Raw genomic sequence first — 6,855 nt, 5'->3', positions numbered from 1 at the left:
GGCCTAGGCATTATTATTGTTCTTGCCATATAATCTAACATCCGAGGCTTCTGAGGTGCGATCATCAGATCTCATAATTCCCTGAGCTCGCCTGCTCTATTTACAACCCGGAGTCCTAGAACATGGACTCTACAATCTGGAGCAGCTCCTTGTCCAGACCCGATTCATTTCTGTACTATACACGCATTGCTACTGTCGCTCTTCATTAAATTATGGGGGGAAACGGCTGACGGCCGCTGGCGTTTTATTCGTCTGACAGATTACAAACTCAACGGAATAGTTGCGTGCGTGTTATTGTTATGGCCAAGCATCATTTTTTTTCCCCGTTGAACTCAGGGAGCCCGATTTCCTTTGGGAATTGCACTCTTAAGGCTGCAGCACGTGGACTCCACCAAGCCCCGAATTTGCTCTTATTTCGAAGTAAGTAAGAGGCGCGGGATCGGCTTGGAATCGCACAAAAGAACATCGCATCAGCAAGACAAGAGCATCTGGGAACGCTTTGTTCCCAACGGGCAAAATGACCGGCGCCCTCCTTGCAGTCCTTCGGCGCGGAGCTACAGGATTTGTTCGTAGCCACCGCCAAGTGGCGCAAGCCATTTAAGGAGGAGGAGGAGGAGGAGGAAAGCCCGGCCGGAGCTTCAAGACTACCCATATTCCTATGATCCTGGCCGACGGCCTACCGTAAACTATAAACAAGTTGCAAGGAGAGGAGGGGGACTTTATGTTCCCTTCGGCTCCGGTCGGGCGCTTGGCCCGGATCAACCTCGTCTGGAGCCGGACCAGAAAGCCTCCCCTTCTTCGCTGCAAGAGCCACGCCCCTTCCAGTAAGAGCCGGCTAGCTTGTGGGCGGAGCGGCCCTGTTGCTGCTGCTGCTGCTGCTGCTGCTGATTGTGCTGCTTTGCACGCAGCGACAGAGTTACTCGGGTCGGTTGCCTTCCAGTAAAGTGACGTGGCTGATGGCTAAGCCCCAGAGATCAAGGAGTTTCTGTGGAATTTGGGCGGCCCTTGATGCAACCTTGCAACGCCGCGAAGAAGAAAGCGAAGCGGTGACGCCGCCAGGACGGGAGGCAGCGGGGCCGGAAACGTAACGGGGGCAAAGATCTGCCCAACCCAGACCGGAGTTGCGGGAAAGGAGGGAGGGGGCGGCGGAAGATGGAATTTCCCGCTGAGAATTACGTCTGCCCGGACATTTGGTTTTTTTCGAAAAGGCAGCTCTCCAGGAAATTAGGTGCGCACGGCTCCCCCTGCCTATATGGAAACTATGTTTGCATAAGAAAAGAAAAAAAAACTCTGCCTCCGCATCAGCGGTTCAAAGTAATTAAAAAAGAGAGGAAGAGAGAGTCCCGGACAAGACAGGGATGGATCCCGAAGGGCCTGCAAAGCAATGGGCCGTCTGTTTTTGTTTAAAAATACTGCCAGACTAGCAAAGTAACTGGCAATTGAAATGGAACCCAAAAGTGGCTCGCGTGTCGCCTTAAAGAAATATACATAATTATTTTTTCGGTTTGAAGACTGATTTGCCCACTAGGTCAGTGGTGGTGAACCTATGGCACGGGTGCCAGAGGCGGCACTCAGAGCCCTATCTGTGGGCACCCGCATCGTCGCCCCAGTCCTAGGCCTTCAGCTGGGTTTTATAAAACCTTTTCGCTTTAGGCCTCTGCTGCCATGTGCAAAAATAAAAGGTTCAATCAGTCAATTTCAACTTCTTGGGGGAAAAAAAGATCTTGCAAAGTTGGAATTGATTGATTGAACTTTTTAGTCCCATCCAGTCTGCCATTACCACCACAGCCATGCCCACCCAATGGGCCACACCCACCCAATGGGCCACGCCCACCTGGCACCCGACAATGCGTAAGTGGGTTTTGGGTTGCAGTTTGGGCACTCAGTCTCTAAAAGGTTTGCCATCACTGCACTAGGTTTTCAGATGCCATAAATGATATGTTCGGAAATGTTCTGCTGATGGTCACATAAACTGCATTTAGGCCCCCTGTCCCCTAACGCTAGCTAGGTCGCTGCATGATTCAAAACGAAAGCTGGACATCTTGGAAACTGCAGAAAGAGCAAGAAATATCCAGAACAAATACTGTGTGTAAAAAAACTCTTGATTTAAGTGAGTATGAATTCCACAAAATGGAGTTCTGTGTTGGAGTTTTCAAAGAGACAAGTGCTTCCTTTCATTTTTGCTTTACAGTGCCAAATTGTCAATACACTTCTTGAGTCAGGAACATGATGACATCAGTACATGAAGCTTGCAGTGGTTAACATTACTGCAATCAATGTAAAATATCATTCTCTAAACATGTGTCTTTTTGAGGTGTTGGGACTACAATTCCCAGAATACCTAGGTGACTTCCTCCAAATTTGCTGTACTACAGTAGCAACTACTGAGTAGAGATGTTCAAGTTGATGTTCAATCGTAAGTCCTCCAAGTCCTGCTCAAATCATTGACATCTAGGATTAGGATATAATTTACCTAAGGAAGAATTATTCTAAGGTTAATAATAGCTGTCTTGAAGATTTATAAGCACACACCATGGGTCAGTTATATTCATAGTAGTTACTATATCTTGATTCCACGAGTAGCTATTTCCTGGATACTGTTGTATGGCCAATGTAGGTGAGAGGTTACACTGACAGCATCATAAAGCACAGCTTGGTATATATTTACAATTGTGTGATATAATTGTAAGAGGGGCTTAAAAACAAGACTATGGAAACTATAGTCAAAGAATGTGAAGTCTACATGACTAATTTACTGTAATAATTTCATTGTGCTTTTGGCTGATAGGTTTTATCAATCATCTCAGCGTTTTGCAGTATAAAAAGCTGAGATAAAACAGTTAAGGCAACACCACTCAATGAAGCAATGTGTAGAAATCTGTAAGCCATATCAATTACTGTAGATCCTGATATGGCCATGATTCATTGTTTACATACTGAAGTTCCCATGATTTATTCCTGTCATCTCTGGGTAGATCTAGAAAAGGCTCCTGGTTAAACCCCAGGAGAACTGTTGCCAGACACTGAATAGTAAGGTCAAGCAGAGCTGAGATTCATGGGTTATATTTAATGTGTTTTCATTATTAAAAACCCAAATCCTTATATCATCCAGTATCTTTTGGACTTATGAACCTGAGGATTTATCTTGATTGCCATAAAAGTCCATTCCTGATTACCGGAAACTTTGCACAGAAAACAAGACTTATTTTGTTCAGTAGCTACTAATCAAGATTGCCATTGACTTCAATTCCAAAATGCCTCTGGAGAGAAATTGTTGGGTTGGCTGGCAAATATCCAGTTAATGAGCTTTGGCCCATGTGCAGTCAGAATGCAGAATGCAGAACTACCGGTAGATAGTGTTAGAAGATTTCCTTGGTTCGAGTCTCCAGCTGGGAAGCAGACCTTCAGCTCAGGTGGAAGAAATGACAGGGAACGAAGCAAGCTGCCAGAAAGTAGTTTTATTTACAGAAACCAGACACCATACAATACAGCGGAGGTTCCTGGACTAGCTAGTACAGTGGTGGCGAACCTATGGCACGGGTGCCAGAGGCGGCACTCAGAGCCCTCTCTGTGGGCACGCGCATCGTCGCCCCAGTCCTAGGCCTTCAGCTGGGTTTTATAAAACCTTTTCACTTTAGGCCTCCGCCACCATGTGCAAAAAAAAAAAAAAGTTTCAATCAGTCAATTTTAACTTCTCAAGGGAAAAAAAAGTTCTTGCAAAGTTGGAATTGATTGATTGAACTTTTTAGTCCCACCCAGTCTGTTGTTACCACTGCAGCCATCCCCACCCAATTGGCCACACCCACCCAATTGGCCACACCCAGCCATTGGGCCACACCCACCCGGCACTTGACTATGCATAAGTGGGTTTTGGGTTGCAGTTTGGGCACTCAATCTCTAAAAGGTTCGCCATCACTGAGCTAGTAAATTCCCAAGGTGAAGGGATTTGCTTTTATACCCCTAAAGTTATTGAAATTATGATTTGACTTCTGAAAGGTTTTTTGTTAAATTAATTCTATCTAGTTTGTGTCTGCTTTTGGCCGGTAGCGATTAATGCTGTCTCCAGGAAGGATTCTTTGTTCATGTAAATATGTTTCTATATGTTCAGGTCTATATGTTTTTGTTAGTGTTGCAAAAAACCCATTGATGTGTCTTTTGTTGCGCTGAGACAGGTGTCCGGGTTTTCTCTCTCTCCGGAATGTTTCTCTTTGTTTTGTCAGTTTGCCCAGAATAGCTCAGGGGAGGGGGAGTGAGGATGCGAGACAGGAAAAACTTTGGTCTTATTAAATTCGGTTTGACTTGTCCTTTAAATGGTTCTTTTCCTGATATGCACCCCCTCCTTCCCGGGTTCATCTACATTCAAGATGGCAGTTTTAAGGGTCTGGGTTTCCTTTGTGATATTTAATTATAAGATTCCTTTTATTTTAAAAGGAAATTGCTCACTTGTTTTGGGGTCTGAGCTAATTTTAAAGTGTTCTCTCTTGGCGCCAATGGTTAGTCATCTCTCAGTAGAATTTGGTCTGATCCAGTAGACCTCATTTTGTAAGCTTGGCTTTCTTCATTTCATTGATAGGGGTCAGGTGAGATACTTTATTCTTAAACAGTTGGGAATACGAAAATCTTATGTCAAGTTGCTCAGAGACGTATCATTCTAATGATTAGCTCCTGGTTAAACCCCAGGAGAACTGTTGCTAGACACTGAATAGTAAGGTCAAGCAGAGCTGGGGCTTGTGAGTTATATTTAATGTGTTTTCATTATTAAAACACATTACATTCTGAATTAAAAGATTCAGAATAAGGTAGCTACCCATGAATCTCTTGGGCCTTACAGTCGTTTGAAGTTTTTTTCATCTCTTGCATCTCAATCTGTTCATTGTGGTTAGCCCAGCCTTACAATGGTTTATTTAAAATACAGTTAGGGTTAGGGTTAGTTAACCTCCAGGAAGAGAAAATTCTCACCTGCATTCACCTAGAGTGCTCTTGGACATAGAGGTCACTTGGTCTTCCAAAAATAATAACTCTAGGATCAAGAAGCACAATTGAGGGACAGGAACTATGCTCAGTCACCATAGTTTTGGGTGCAGAGTTCAATTATGGAATTGGTGAGGAATTATTTGATACCTTCAAACTATGAACTTCTTTTCGAGGAGAACAGTATGGATGCCATTCGTAAAAGCACTTGTGACTGGATAGAAGTTAGTGGGAGTCTCTCAAACTAAGGGCTTTATAAGAATGGGCAGTTCACTGCTTGTGAATTTTGGGAGTTGTAGTCCCCATGTATCTAGAACAGGGCTTTTCAACCTTTTCACCCATTGTGCCACTTTTAGGATATGGCAAGATCCGAGTACCACCAGTCGCCTAGCAAGATGTCAAAAACTTGATGACCCCCCCCCAAAAAAAGGAAAAAAATGATAAAGTACAGGTAGTCCTTGACTTACAACAGTTCACTTAGTGACTGTTCGAAGTTACAATGGCACTGAAAAAAGTGCCCCCCAAGCCACAGCCGAGCAAGACACCTGCCTGCCCGCCCGGCCGCGCTCTTCCTCCTGTCCAAGGTTTTTATTGTGAACATTTCTGTTGAGGATTGGCAGCGGGGGTGGAGTGGGGGGTGTTTGGTTTTTATTCCCCCCGTCTGCTGGGTGGTTGCAGCACGTTTTAGTCACTTCACATGACCCTGGGACACTGACCGTCATAAATATGAATCAGTTGCCAAGCATCTGAATGTAAATCACAAGACCCTGGAGATGCTGCAACATTCCAACTGATCAGTGCTTCTTGTGGGCTCAGCAGAAGCGCCAGGATCAGTGCTGCTTTCCAGCTGATTGGTGTTTCTTCATGGCTCAGCAGAAGCACCAGGATCAGTGCTGAGCTCCAGCTAGAGCCCGATGCTGATCCTGGCGCTTCCACTGAGCCCTGACAGCCCTGCAGTTCCAGCCATCTCTCGCTCAGGTTTGTGCGGTGCTACCACCTGTTCAGCTCATTCCCCTCCCCCGCTACCACTTTTCTAGGATGGTCGCGTACCACCTGATAGGTGCCAATGTACCACAGGTGGTACCCGTACCACTGGTTGAAAAGCCCTGATCTAGAAGGCTTCAACTAGAGAAGACTAACTTAGATGAAGTCGCAGTGCTTGTTATGTCCTCTATGATTCTTTGTTGGTTTTCTTGCTTTCTAGTGCGGGCCCTCGCTAATTTTCTGTCTGTTGTAAGCTATTGCTGTTTGTATTTTTCTTATATTGTAAGCCACCTAGAGCGAGGCAGCTGTAGGCTGAATTGGTTAAATAAATCATTTGGTTTTTAAAGTGTTTGTATTATCCCTTTCTCCTGTTTGATCAGGTTACCTAACATAGCTGATTTAAATATCTTCTAAAAGGGGAAAAAATGAATGCAGGAAACGACTGATCCATCCGTCTGACATCAATACCTGGGAAGATTCTGGAAAAGATAAACAATGAATCTGTGAACACCTAGAAGCAAACAAAATCATAACCAGAGGCCAACATGTGTTTGTCAAAAACAGATCATGCCAAACAAATCTTACTATATTCTTTCACAAAGTAACAAAAATATGGACCAGCGAAATACTGTGGATAACTTAGTACGGCATTTGATAAAATAGACCACAACTTACTACTTGATAAAATAGAAAAATGTGGGTTAATGCAGTCCTAGGCCATATTAACAGAGGGATAGAATCAAGATCATGTGAAATAATACCACTTTATAATACCTTGGTAACCCTACACTTGGAATATTGCATCCAGTTTTGGTCGCCACAATATAAAAAAGATGTTGAGACTCTAGAAAAGAGTGCAGAGAAAAGCAACAAAGATGATTTGGGGACTGAAGTCTAAAA

Source organism: Protobothrops mucrosquamatus, unplaced genomic scaffold (assembly GCF_001527695.2).
Source record: "Protobothrops mucrosquamatus isolate PMUCROS unplaced genomic scaffold, P.Mucros_1.0 scaffold936, whole genome shotgun sequence".
In the NCBI taxonomy this organism is placed as follows: Eukaryota; Metazoa; Chordata; class Lepidosauria; order Squamata; family Viperidae; genus Protobothrops; species Protobothrops mucrosquamatus.
The sequence above is the reverse complement of the archived record's forward strand: the minus strand, read 5'-3'. Positions refer to the sequence as shown.